We start from the raw sequence: 14,546 nt of genomic DNA on the forward strand, positions 1-14,546 counted from the left end.
GGGAAAGAATAAGCAGGAGCCTCGATGGTCTGTCTGTTCCCACAGCTTGAGTTTGTAATTATGTACAGTTAGGTGATTAATGAGTCATTCTCAGAGGCAACCTGAGGGGGGAAAAAAAGAATAGCTAGGCCCTTGACCCTCACTTCCTTAGGACAACTGTTCTGATGGACATTTCTAGGACACACATACATTAAGAAAGTATCTCCTGAGCCAGTTCCATGTCCTAGTAGCTAAGACAGCCAGAACCCACATGGCTGACCATGAGGTTTAAATCCTAACTCTAACAGATTCAAAAACACTCTAGGGGGACCAGCAGGTGGCGTGGTGATTAAGGCGCTGGATACTCCCACATGGCCGACCAGGGTTCAAGTCCTGAATCTGGTGGCTTGCTTTCTCACTTCCTCTCTCTCTCACTCTCAACCTCTGTCTCTCTCTGGTCAAATTAAAAAAAAAAAACAACAACAACACTCTAGGCATGAGTGTGTGTGTGTTGTGTGTGTGTGCCAAATCCCAAAAGGGTGGAACAATGGAGAAGGAATTGTGGCATGACCATAGCCCATTGGGGTATGCTTTCTTCCTCTCCCTGTCTTCCTCTCTCTGGAAAATACACATGCCCTCTAGCAAAAATTTTAAAAGAAAATTAAAAGAACACTTCCCCTGAGTGGGGCAAGGTATCTCTCAAAGCCATAGAGGTGTAGACAAATGAAAATATAGACAGGTACTATAACTGGGTGACCAAATCTGCCTTCCATGTTTTACCTTGTCTCTAAGATGCAAGACTGTCAAATGATGACACACGAGAAATGGTGACAAGGACAGAGAATTCGAGTGCCTGGGCTGGGATATAGGACTGGAAGGACTTGAAACTGGGGAGCTGAGCATCCCCATTGCTGAGTCTGGCTTCTGGAGGAAGGATGGAGAAGAGTGAGAGAAGGTGAAATGAAGGCTGGGAAAAACAGTTTGACCCTGCATCCTTCCATCTGTCAACTGACAAATTACTTCTTGACTTAGAATTAATCAATCTAATTAACAAGACAGGCCATTTGGTTAAGTGGTTATTTAGGAAATAAAATAGCTATTAATACATAGGGGGACCAGGTGCTGGGGCAGTGGTAACACAACTGACCTACTAGAGAAATGTCCTGGTTTCACCTCCTGGGACCCCCCTCCTCCAAGCATAACAAACGTGCACACAAGCCGGTGATTTGGGCCAGTTAAGATTAGGGGTAGATGGAGGCCTGAAGACTCTGTTGGGGGTATCCTCCCCTCAGAAAATAAACTTTTAAAAAAGCTACATAAAAATTAAGTTTGCCTTGAGATAAGAACAGGAAAAACGGAAAATATCTCCATTTTATTTCCTTTTCCATTATTCCTTTAATCCATTAAAAGCTCAAAACCAAAATAAAACTGTCATGCTCTCTTGCCTGGGGCTTTGCACATGGGGTTCTGTCTTGGCTCACTGACCTCTTCTTCTTTTTGCTCAGTTGTCCCTGCTCAGTCTCCAGGATAAATGGTGCTGGGTCCAGACCACCCTTCTTGGTCCCTCACGCTGGAAGCCTTCCTCTGATGTCCCACTCTGCCTCCCCTCCCGGTTCTGAACACTAATCACACAGTTGCTGCCTTTCCCACTGGCATGGCGCCTAGTCCAGGGCCTGGCACCCATCAGGCTGTCTGAAAAGTCGTGACACATTTTTGCATAGAAAAGATACATCATGACTTTTCCAACAACCCAATAGAAAGCCCTGATGGGTCCTTGCCAGATGAAGAAATAAATGAGTGAGTGAGTGACTGAGTGAAAGAACAGCCAGTCATTCCAAATCCCAGAAGCGTGGGAAAATGGAGAAAGGACTGTGGCATAACCATACCCCATTGGGGTATGCTTCTTCCTTTCCTTATCTTTTATTCTTGAATAAAAGAATACCTGGAAGAGGGGGGTCTTTATATAAAGTTCATGAAAATTGTGTATTTAAAAAAAAAACACCTATTCATTGATTTGAGAATTTTTTTATACTAAAATAAACTCACATTTTAATTTCATTTTTCCATGAACTTTTTGAAGTCCCTTAGTACAGTAAGTTATTTAGGGTGTCTCTGTGATAAGTGAAATTGTTTCTATTTCTTTCCATGTTGTGTAGCAATTTTACTGAGTGAAGAAATTCACTAAAATAGTACCTGGCATATAGTAGGTACGGTATAAGCTTTTACTGAATGAAGTTAATGAATAATGAATTGGTCTACATAAACAAAAACCTTTCCATGCCCAAAATGCTACTCCTGAAAGGAGGCTTAATACTTGGGGATCTCTACAGTATGCACAATGCTTAAAATTATTCCCTGCTCTTACTGTTAGCCCTCTTGAAAACATCATTTTACAAAATATAGGTCTTAAATTCATCATCAGTACTACTCTGAAAATCATTAAAGATGGCATTATAAAAACAGCTGCTTAAACTAGGACTTCTTTTTATAATATAATTACAAAACTTTCTCATGAGTTGGCAAACATATTTTAAGGACTACATAATCATGTATTGATATCTTTATTCTATATGTGCATTTTTAAAGTTTATTTATTTCCTTCATAAGAAAGAGAGAGAGATGTTACCTTTGACCTCAGTCAACCTGAATCATAGGCATACACGCATGCCTGGCATATAGAAGGAGGCCCCAGGACACAGAGCCAGGACCTTCCCATGTAGGCCCACCACTGTGCTGCCATCTGGCCCTGATAACTGTATTTTTAAGCCTTAAAAATTTAGAGTGTAAATAAGTACTAAGTATTTTCACAAAGAATATACTCTATGATAGAAAAATAACAAATCTAATTTTTTTTTACCTATATACTGACATTCAATACCAAGCTAAACAGAACAAACTGCATTTGAAAAGCCCACTAAGAAATAAGAAAAAGAGCAGAGCCAGGTAGTGGTGCAGTGGTAATGCAACTGGGCCCATTTTGGAAAGGTCCTAGGTTCATGTCCTGAGCCCTCCATGAGCACAGTGGGTGTATGAGCACAGGCCTGTGATCTGGGCCTGAAGAATGGAGGTGGATTGTGATTTGAAGACCTTGTTGGTGGTGTCTTGTTCTCCTTTCTCACTGAAGAAATAAATAAGCATTCAAAAATGGTCTTTCCTAAAAAAAAAGTTTAAAAGAAAGAAAATAACCATCCATACTAGCAATTACTGATACTTCCTATGAAAGTGGTATCTGATAAGATAAACACTGTCATAATTATTTTATTTTTTATTTTATTTTATTTTATTTTTTTGCTATAGGGCATGTGTGCTCGCCAGACAGAGAGAGACAGAGAGAGATAAAGTGAGAAATCATTTCCCAGGGTGGGTGGCCACACCACAATCCCTTCTCCTCCATTCTCCTCTTGGGATCTTGGGCACGCACGCACATGTGCCTGGTGTGAGTTTTAAGCCAGCGGGTCCGGGACATGAACCGCGGTCAGTTATGTGGGAGTCCAGCGACATAGCCATTACGCTAACTGCTGGTCCCTGTCATAATTTTTTAATGAATAGAATGAATATAACATGTCATTTTTTTCATGCATACAAAGAAAGCAATATTTCCTCAAAGTTATACTAATGTTAATCCTAAAGACTAAAGGTAAGGGGAAAAATTTACTCATTTTAACTAAAAATGTACATATAATTTTAATTTTCTACATAATGCCTTTTAGAATTCTATAAGTAATTCAAATCCAAATGGTAAAGGGCTATAATTTCTTCCTCATTGTGGCATGAACAGTCATTGCTTTCAGGCCATGAGTGGCCTTGCATAAATGAAAAAGGGCTGCAAGTAAAAACACCTCATTAATATAAGGAAGTCAGAAATAGGTACTTAAAAATTGGATTTTAACAAAATCAATTCATTTTCACAAGCTCTTAATTGCTTCTTCAACTAAGTAATGCCTTACTTATAGTTTAACAAGTATTTCAAATACGCAAAACTTTCTAACATTTTGTAAAGCATATGTATGAATATGTTTTCCAAATTCACTGGTTTATTAGTCTCACATTATTACATTAAATATTTACATTATTTATTTCTATTCTACTGGAGGCATTATCAGATCAGAAAATCATAAATATGATAAGTCCAACCTACCTACAGGAGATTCTGTTTAATAACAGAATGACTTTTTTTTTTTGACCAGATTAAAGCTGGTGTGATATTTGAGAAAGCTACAGTACAGTTAAAAATAAACAGATGCTATATAAAATAAACATGGTTAAATGAATATGATGGTGCTCCATCTTGCATATATCTTTCTTATCTTCCTCTACTGGTCCTGTCTCCAGTACAGACCTATTATATTTTACAATAATATGCTATTATTGTACAATTTCAAATATTAGCAGTATATACTTCTTCCAAAGGTTTTTGTTTTTTAAGAGAGGTTTTTGCTATAGGGCGCATATGCTCGTCAGAAAGATAGAGAAAGACAGAGAGTGAAATATCGCCCCCCCCCACTCCCCCGGGGAGATGGCCACGCCACAATCCCTTCTCCTCCATTCTCCTCCTGGGATCTTGGGTATGCACGCACACATGCCTGGCGTGAATTTAAGCCACGGGGTCCAGGACTCGAACTGCAGTGGACTACATGGAAGTCCAGTGACATAGCCATTACGCCAACTGCTGGTCCCCCTTCTTCCAAAGTTTTAAAAGCATCAAATTAAGCTACATATATGTAAGGGCTTGTTTGGTTATTTTTGCTGTTGTTTACAGCACACACAGGCTTTCCTCTCTGTATACCATCTGTCTTCCTGCTACAAAAAACATAAAAAAGAAAAGAAAAAATTAAGAAAGAAAAAATGGGGAGAGAAAGGGGAGGAAGGAAGAAGAACAGCAGGAAGTGTGTGCAGTTTTCAAGTCTTGGTGGATCCCTAGTAAACCGGAAATAGGCCTGAGTGGCTGGAGGGTTGGGGAGAGGGATCTTGGCGTGATAAGACACAGCTGAGGATGCTTGTCTCTTTTGTTCTTTCTTTCTCCTTATCTCTCTAATATGCTCTCTATTGAGCTATCTCTCTCTCATGAAAGAACCAAATAAATAAACTTATTAAAACAGGAAAAATAGGGCCAGCAAGTAGTGTGGTGTTTAAGGTGGCTGGATCGCACCTCTTGGGGGGTGGGAGTGCTTTCTCACTTTCTCTCTCTCTCTAGAGCACACACATCCTCTAACAAATTTTAAAAAGAAAAGGAGAAAGGAAAGAAATACTACACCATAGTCTAAGAGTGATTATTAACATCATGATTTTTGAAAATGTTATACTAAATATGCATTAAAGTTGAATGCCTAAGATGTATAGCCTAAAAACTCACAGATTATGAATAAGTCAGCCATTAAGAAAACATGTGTCAATATAAATGTACATTGCTACAAACTGGACTCTTAAAATAAGGCTTAAAGCGGGGTAGTGTTCAAATATTATGCTAAAAGTCTATGTACTACAGAAGGTGATATTTGAAGACATCTAAATATGTCGATCATAAATATCCATTACATTGGGCTGGCCTTGTAGCCTAGTGATTTAGGGAGCTAAATCCTACATGGCAAACCGTAACTCAGATCCCAGTCCTGGAGGCTCGAAAAAGACATCAGGTGCATTAATGTGCATGCCCCAAATCCCAACAGGATGGAGAAGGGATTGCAGTTGCGACCATGCCCCATCAGGAGCTGCTTTTTCCTTCTCTCCCTACCTCATGACACGTGCATGAGCACATGTGCCCTCTGGCAATTCAAAAAATATTAAGTTATGCGAAATATCTTTCAAATTATTTGAAGTAAAAACATTGAAATGCATTTTTTTCCCTGCAGAAGCACCGTTGACACATGGCTTTGTCCATATGCATTCAAATACACAGCGTAGTATTTACAGTAACTGGCAGGAATAAAAACTGATGCAAATCTTGAGAGATTTCTGTGTCCATACCTACCTATCTTTTAAGAGACTTAAAACTGTGCCTAAGAGGGGCTCAGCAGTGGCACAGTGGTAACACGACTGGATCCACTTAGGAAAGGCCTAGGTTCCGTGAGCAGGCCAGGCGTGGGCTAGTGATCTGAGCTGGATGCGACTCAAGACAGACTGCGGTGTGAGACCCTATTAGGGGTGCACGTCTCTCTATCTCTTTCTCCTCATGGAAGAAATAAATGAATAAACTTTTAAAAACATGTCCTAAGAAACTACCTAGAAAAAATGAAATGCAGAAAAAAAAAATTGTACACGAAAATGTCCATTGTAATACTATAATGCGTACTAAGAAATAAAAAGACTGGAATGTTAAAGAATAGACTGTTAGACAAATCGGAGATATTCACCTCCTGAAATATTATTTCACCATCTAAAAAAAAAAAGGAAATAACTAAGAAAATACTCCAGTGTACTTGAAAAAGCATGGGTTCTAAAAATTGCAGCATGAAAATCTCAAATTGATCATGGACTCCCTGTGAGGCCACTAGCAAGAAACTCCTGGACTGTTCCCACATTTGAGTGTCAATGTGCCACTTTACTGTGGTGTAATGAATGAGCAAGCAAAACATTTAAAATGTCTAATCTGAAACCCAGCACACAGTAAGCACATAATAGACCAGTTACTGTGTCATTATGACAAATGAAAAAGCAGAAAACAAAGTAATATGTATAATATGACAAACTATCTAAAAACATTCACAGAAGGAAATACTTTAAAATGTTATCTATGAGTAGTGAGAGTAACGGGTAACTTTTTTCCTCCTTTCTTTTCTAAATGATCAACAAATAAACATTTATCGCTCTTAGAATTTCAAAAGTTTTTGATCACTACAAGGCATAGTCTAAAAATGTGTACATACAAGTAATTTAAAACACCAATACTGAACTAGCTTTCCTCCATTTACTTACTTAAAGCACCACAGTAGTTTTTGAACACCTACATGTGTCAAGAACCATTCCAGACATGGAAATAGGCCCCTTAGAATGGAGTTTATGACCACACCAGAGGATTATCTTGAGAAGGACTTTGAAGGAAGAAAAAGAGACTGATCTTTGCTAGCAGATGGTATATCACAGAATACATGGTAGGCAGGGCTGAATTGAGAAGGTTTATGTGTGACTTTGTGCCGGGCATTTGCTTTTCAACAATTTGAGTAGTTGACATGTAAATATTTTCTCAAAAATATTTAAAACCATACTGTCTCTGTTGTTATAGAGTCACAAACAAAACTATAAGAAATATTTTGAACATTATCCTTAAAATTCAGTATTTTGAAATTTTAAAAGTTGTTTATTAACTGTAAAGAACTATGGAGTATGAGCAAAAATTTTTTGATATGTAAAGTAAACACCTGTGGAAAAATGTAAAAATAAATTTAAAAAGACAAGAAAAAAGAATGGAGTTTATGTTCTAGAATGGAAACAGTGACAGTAAACAAATACATATTTGTTTATTTTTAATGTTTTTATACCTTCAGTCACATTATTTAACTTACAAAGTGAACATTTCAATATGTGAACATTTCTCCCCAGTCAAGTTGATTAAAATATCTTCAACAGGTAACACCACACCTCCCCATCCTGTCAATGCTCTGCATCTGTATCCTTCCTCCAAATGTCCTTCCTTAGGCCCCACTCCTCCACACACACCACATCTGGAATTCACACCCATCTCTTGTGTTTGTACATCCTTTAGTTAATCAGTTTCAGTCACAAAGTGCAGACACTTGGTATATATTAATTGGGGACATACAATATCTCTCCTTCATAGCCTGGCTTGCTTCACTCAGCATAAATCTTCCATATTCTTCCACTTTCTGTCAAAAGCCAGGTTTTTGTTGGTTTTTATGGCTGAATAGTATTCTGTAGAGTATATGTGCCAGTTTTTCAATCCATTCATCTGTACGGGGGAATTTGGGTTGGTTAGCAAACGTGAATAGCGCCGCAATAAACATCAATGTGCAAGCACTTTTCCGATGAAGAATTCTTCTGTCCTTTGGGTAGATACCAAGGAGTGGGATTGCTGGATCATATGGTAGTTCTATTTGTAGATTTTTGAGGAATCTCCAAACTGTTCTCCACAGTGGCTGGACCAATTTACATTCCCACCAGCAGTGTAAGAGAGTTCCTCTTTCACCACACCCCCACCAACACTTACTTTTTTTTTTCTTTTTTTTTTTTAATCTTAGATATTCTGACTAGGCTTAGGTGGTATCTCATTGTTGTTTTGATCTGCATTTCCCTTAAGATGAGGGATGTTGAGCATTTTTTCACATGCCTTTTGGCTATTCGTATGGCATCTTTAGAGAGTGTTTTTTTCAACTCCTTCTCCCATCTTTTAATAGGGTTGATCATCTTTTTTATAAACAGCTGCTTGAGTTCCTTGTGTATTCTGGTTATCAGTCCCTTATCTGATGCATAATTTACAAAAATATTTTCCCATTCTGAGGGCTGTTGATTCACACTAATTACTGCGTCTTTTGCCATGCAGAAACTTCTTAGTCTGATGTAATCCCACTTGTTTATTTTTGAGATTATCAACTGTGCTTTGGGGTTCTTATTTAAGAAGTCTTTTCCTACCCCAATGTCTCCCAGAGTTTCCCCAGTGTTTTCTAGGAGCAGTTTTATAGTTTGAGGTCTTAGATTTAGATCCTTGATCTACCTTGACTTGATTTTATTTATTGTTAAATCATTGATTTTACAGTTGATCATATAGGCACTTATGAAATGTTTTTAAAAGTTTATTCACTTACTCTTTGAGAGAGACAGACAGATAGAGACACAGCAATCCCAATAGGGTCCCAACACCACAATTCACACCCAGCCTCAGCTGCCCTGGATCATGGACACGTATGTACCTGGCACTCAGGGAGGTTTCTGGACGTGAACTGGCAACTTTCCCATGTGGATCTGCCTCATAGAGAATCATGTCCGACGATACAGACTCCATTACATATATAAAAAGGCAGTGTGTTGGAGCAGGCTTCTTATGCTTGAGTCTACACACAAATACCCTTGTTAAATGAGTATCTCTTTCAGGTGGTCTGGGGCAGGGCCTGAGACTCTATACTCCAATAAGTCCCTAAATGATGATGATTACTGCTGGTCCCCAAACCACACTTGGACTAGCTAGGTCCTAGAGACACTGTTAAGACTTTTGTTTCAAGAATGGTAAGATAATAAAGCAGACTCGTGTTAACTAAAATATTCTATTTACAGTAGTAGTATTATTAAGAGGTTTTTGCCTTAGGGCATGTAAGCTTGCCAGAGAGAGAGTGAGAGAGACAGAGATAGAGACAATAAGAGGGAAAGTAAGAAATAAATCCCCCTTCCTAGGGGCAATGGCCATGATGGAATCCCTTCTCCATTCTCCTCCTGAGATCTTGGGCACATATGCACATGCACCCAGTGTGCTTGCCAGACAGACAGAGAGAGACAGAGAGACAGAAAGCGAGAAATCAGCCCCCAGGGGGAATGGCCAGGCCACAATCCCTTCTCCTCCATTCTTCTCTTGGAATCTTGGGCACATACACACACCAGGTCCAGGACGCGAACCGCAGTCAACTACCTGGGAGTCCAGCGACATAGCCATTACACTAACTGCTGGTCTCTCTAGAGGTACTTTTCAAAGCACCACCAGCAGCCCCTTCCACTGTGCATCAGAACAAACTAATGCCACCATCAGACCTCTAAGTCCCTCGAACAACCCTGCCCTCACTTGCTTTATTTCTCACTTCTTCCAAGCAGGTTCTCTGGTCCAGCTCTGCAAATCTGTGAGCTCTTAACCATCCCCAATTATCAATCTTTTCCTCTTGGCTTTTGCACATCTTCCCTCTACTCTTCAAACCTTTGATTCAAATCCTGGAAACAATCAGACTTTTTCCATGATGTCCTCTCTGTAACCTGCACCACAGTAAGAAACCAATGCCCTGTGTTTACACAATGGCTCCAGTAAAACTGGTTATTAAATGCAAACACACGTACACTCACAAGCATGCTAAGACACACATATTCACACACATTCATACTAAGCTTTCCTTTCCACCAACTGCCATTACAGAATAGAAGTTTCACTCCTATAGGTGAAAAATCCAATCCCTGGAGATAGAGACTTCAGGTAAGAATTTACGCTGTCCTGACTTGTGAGATGCTAAAGCAGCATGAACAGTGAGCCTGGTGGGAATTAACTCCTTGAAACCCTTTGCAGATGTGAAACCACTTTAATTCTGGGCCTACCATGATCAAGCTTAATGCCAAACACCTGAGCTCTCCCCGGGTGCATCCTGTATCTTTCCCTGTACCTTTGCTCAGCGACTTATGGGCCTGTGAATTATGGCCAAGTATCAGATTGGTAAGCTGTCAATATGAGATGGGCATGACACATGTGTGAATACTCTGAATATGGCACAGCAGGTAAAACCCATTTGTGGCTTTCTGTTGAGCATCTCTGGTCCCCAGCAGCAGACTGGCAGGAATCCGAGACATGACCTGGCCTCCCACTCAGCACCTGTCCTCAATGTCTCCAACCCAGTATGTGCGTGGATGACTTGGGCTTTTGTTACCAGCCCACCCCCCTTCTTTTTTCATCTTTTAGTGTGTTGAATGAGTGTTCCATTAACTAGTGTCTCTCTGTGTTTCGTTTTAAGTTGGGGACAGGAAGGGTAGGAAAAAAGAATGGTGTCACGGAGTAGTTTTTGATTTCACTCCTTTCTTCAACATATACTGCTTCAACTTAATTTTCAAGCTATTTCTATAAAGTACATTATTTTCTACAACTCACAGTATGATTCATAAATGAATATCTATCAAATGTGGATGAGGAGCCTTCATAAAGTTTGTGGAAAAGTGAAAATAAAATACAATTTATTTTTGGTGTCGAAAGCCTTGAAATTCACGCGTAGTTTTTCAATAATATGTATTTTCCATAAAATTTTTAGACTCCTCATATATTGTATGATCCCAGTTAAATATAAATTTCTTGTAGACAGAGCCCATGCCTCATTTATTTCAAATATCATTTATCAGCAGCAGGTATTAAGCTGCAGGTACTGTATACAGAAACTTTTATGAGGTCATGGCACTTGCTTTTGGGTTGCTCCAGAAGCAACCTGAAATGCCCCAGTACATAGGGTATATTCAGTACATGTCTGGCTAATTGAAAAATCCTCCAAACCCTAAATGAAATGTTTATACTGTATAAATATAGTATATAACATATTCATTTCTGCTTTCGTAGTCTTTTTAAATTTTTAAATATTTTTTATTTATTTTATTTTATTTGTTAGGGTTTTGTTGTTGTTGTTGTTGTAGTTAAGTTTTCTATAGAGCACACGCATTCACCAGAAAGAGATGGAAAGAGAGGGAAAGTGAGAAAACAAGTCACCAGATCCAGGACTCAAACCTTAGTCAGCTATGTGGGAGTTCAGTACCTTAACTACCATGCCATCTGTTGGTCCCTCCATTTCACATCTTAATGTTAAAAATATATCATAAATAGGAGAGAGAAGGCAATTAAAGAGAAAACTGTAAGTCCCTGTAAAACCCCTGGGAAAGATTTAGCAATATATAGCATCATTCATCCTTAAGCCAAACAATTCCATACCTAGGCATAAATCCTTACAGCATTTTAGATGTGCGTAAAAATGGTACAAAAACTGTTTACTCAGGTGCTGCTAAGAATCTTAGGAAAATGGAACACACCTAAGTAGCTATCAGTACAGTATGAATGCATGCATGATATATCTATATCGTGAAACACTTGATTTAAATGTTAAAATGGTTACATTTGGTTTATATCTATCAACATAATAGACTTCAATAATAAAACAAATTTGGTAAAAATGCAAACTATAGGGACCAGCAGATGGCGTAATGGCGTGGAGTACATGGCTGGACTCCCACGTAGCTGGCCACGGTTCAATTCCCAGACCTGGCAGCTTGAAACTCATGCCAGGCACATGTGCATGCATGCCCAAAATCCTGAGAGGAAAATGGAGGAGAAGAGATTGAGGTATGACCATCCCCTCTGGGGAGGTGATTTCCTACCTTCTCTGTCTCTGTCTCTCTGGCAAGAACATGCGCCCCATAGCAAAAAGCAAAACAAAACAAAACAAACAACAACAACAACAAAAATGCAACTCTCTAAAAAAATGCAAACTCTAAAGGATACTCATGTAAGTTTGAAATTAGCAATTTATCAGGACCAGCAGGTGGTGTGGTAGCTAAGGTGCTGGACACTCCCACGTGGCTGACCACAGTTCGAGTCCTGCACCTGGTGGCTTGCTTTCTGTTTCCCTCTCTCAATCTATCTCTCTCTGTGTCTTTCTCTGCTCAAATTAAGAATAAATGCATAAATAAATAAAATTAAATAAAAAAGTAATTAAAAAAAATTAGCAACTTATGTGTTGGTTAAGCTTAGAAACATGGGATGAAATATAGACAGAAAAGACACACATCTAGAGTACCATGGCTATCTCCGGGGAGGAAAAGGAAAATGGAATTGCACTGGGCTGTCAAGGGGACTTTAACTGTATTTATAATGTCTTATTTCTCTAAAAATATCTGAAATGAATATGTTCTTCTAAGTGTGAAGAACACCCATATCTGTTTATAATAACGTACTTTTTTGTAGATTTGAAATATTTAAAAGAAATAATAAGCCCATTAAAAGTGTAAGAGGTTGGTTTCCTTATATTGTTGAAATAACTACAGCAAATCAGGGCAACAGCTGAGAGGGAAGAGGTCCCTAAACTATTGGGTTGTCGGAAAAGTCATGACGCATTTTTACATAGAAAAATATGTCATGACTTTCTGACAACCCCGTATTTCACGATTACCAGCGATTCCTCACATGACAGAGGCCAGTACTCCTGTAAGACCATGCATCACAGAACCTGTTGCATCTTCCATTTGCTCCGTCTCTAGTGGGCTGGCAAATGCTCCCCTGGCCCTTCTGCACTGTCAACATGCCACTTGGCCACTGCTGGGTGCTTTCTCCATGCCCAGTTTCCCACCGCACACTTACTGCAAGGTGAAGCCAAGTGTTCTCAAGAGCCAAGGGCATTCTCTTCCGGTGCTAGCTAATCAATGCTAATCTTGTCATCGAGGGAAAATAACTGAGTTTTTACTATAATGGACTAATGTGCAGGCTGTTTCCAAGCTATAATTAGCTGTGTTTTAGCACAGTCAGGAAGTAGGTGGGCCCACTTTGAAGCAATGATCATTTTAACTGAAGGCATTAGGAGTCTAAAAAGTCATAAATTATGAAATGACATAAGTAAATTTGATTTTCAAAAGGAAACACTTGTACTCATCTCTCTGTATTACCACAGGCCCTTGGTTCTCTCACAATTGACCTTGAACTCAGTCCGTTTCATTTCACTACTGTATCTAATGAGAAATTCCACTAACACCAGTTTAAACTATCATTGCATGATGCTTCCTATAATCTACAATTCTTCTTTGTAACTGTTCTAAACATAATCAGTAAGTTAGAACTGGTCCTCCAAAATATAATACTACCTTTTAGGGGCCAGGTATTGCAGCAGTTAATGCAACTGGACTCACATGGAAAGGTCCCCAGTTCACATCCTGGATCTCCCTCCACATACCAGGCATGTGCCTGTAACCCAGGCTGGCTGAGGCTAGGGATGGATCACAGCATGAAGGCCCTGTTGGGCTTGCCTGTCACATGCTTTCTCTCATGAAATAAATAAACCTAAAAAAATTTATAGTATTACCATTTCAAACTGATGTCCACAAGTTTCCTTGTTTTATACATATGCATACACACAAAACATACACACACAGTAGAAATTCACTTAACCAACCTCCACTTCCCTTGATCTCTGGATTAACCAATATTAGAGAGAGAAATAGATATCCTTCATCTATAGAATTGTCAAACCAGTGGGTTTTTCTCTTATACTGACTAAGCCGTATACTTACTGACAGTCCCTAGTGATTATCCCAAATGAGTTTGTGCTTCTTACAGTTGTTACTGTAATTATATAATCCATTGCTTATTATGTAAATAGATAAAATCAGGGTAGGGAAAAGCCTTACGTGTGTGAAAAATAATTAAATGATTTGAAAAGATTTTAAAAGGGCAAATGACTTTAAAAGTCACTTTAGGATAGGGTAAGAACGATATAACTTGTAAAACCAAGGGACCTTCACCCAGTCTGTTCCACAAATGACTTGAACCTCTCACTCCACTTTAAAGACCCCAATACTGAAAATCATAGGAATGCATTATAGGTGTGACTTGTGCAAGAAAGCCAAATTAAAAATCCATCAGCAAATTCAGTCTAAGGAAAGGCCTTGGGCCTACATCAAAAGTCAGAACAAAATGTTTCCTGGATGATATTTCATATTTATGATCCCTGCTTTCACTGACTTTTTAAATCAAATAATCATTAGTGGTCCCAATCATGGGTGGTAAAAGGTGTCCAAAACACCAAACTATACTTTAGGCCCTAGACTTTTTCAATACTCAGTACTACATAATGTCTTTCTCAAGAGAGTAAAATAGTTGGTGTAACATTTCCCAATCGATGGCACAT

At 38.9% G+C, this 14,546-nt stretch overlaps 1 protein-coding gene across 1 annotated transcript in view; it reads right to left on the minus strand.

The window, feature by feature from the left end:
• TTC39C (tetratricopeptide repeat domain 39C) overlaps positions 1–14,546 on the minus strand; it is a 126,717-nt gene that overhangs the window by 83,925 nt on the left and 28,246 nt on the right. The window lies entirely within an intron of this gene.

The sequence above is a fragment of the Tupaia chinensis genome, unplaced genomic scaffold (genome assembly GCF_000334495.1).
Source record: "Tupaia chinensis unplaced genomic scaffold, TupChi_1.0 Scaffold000550_1, whole genome shotgun sequence".
Taxonomy (NCBI): Eukaryota; Metazoa; Chordata; class Mammalia; order Scandentia; family Tupaiidae; genus Tupaia; species Tupaia belangeri.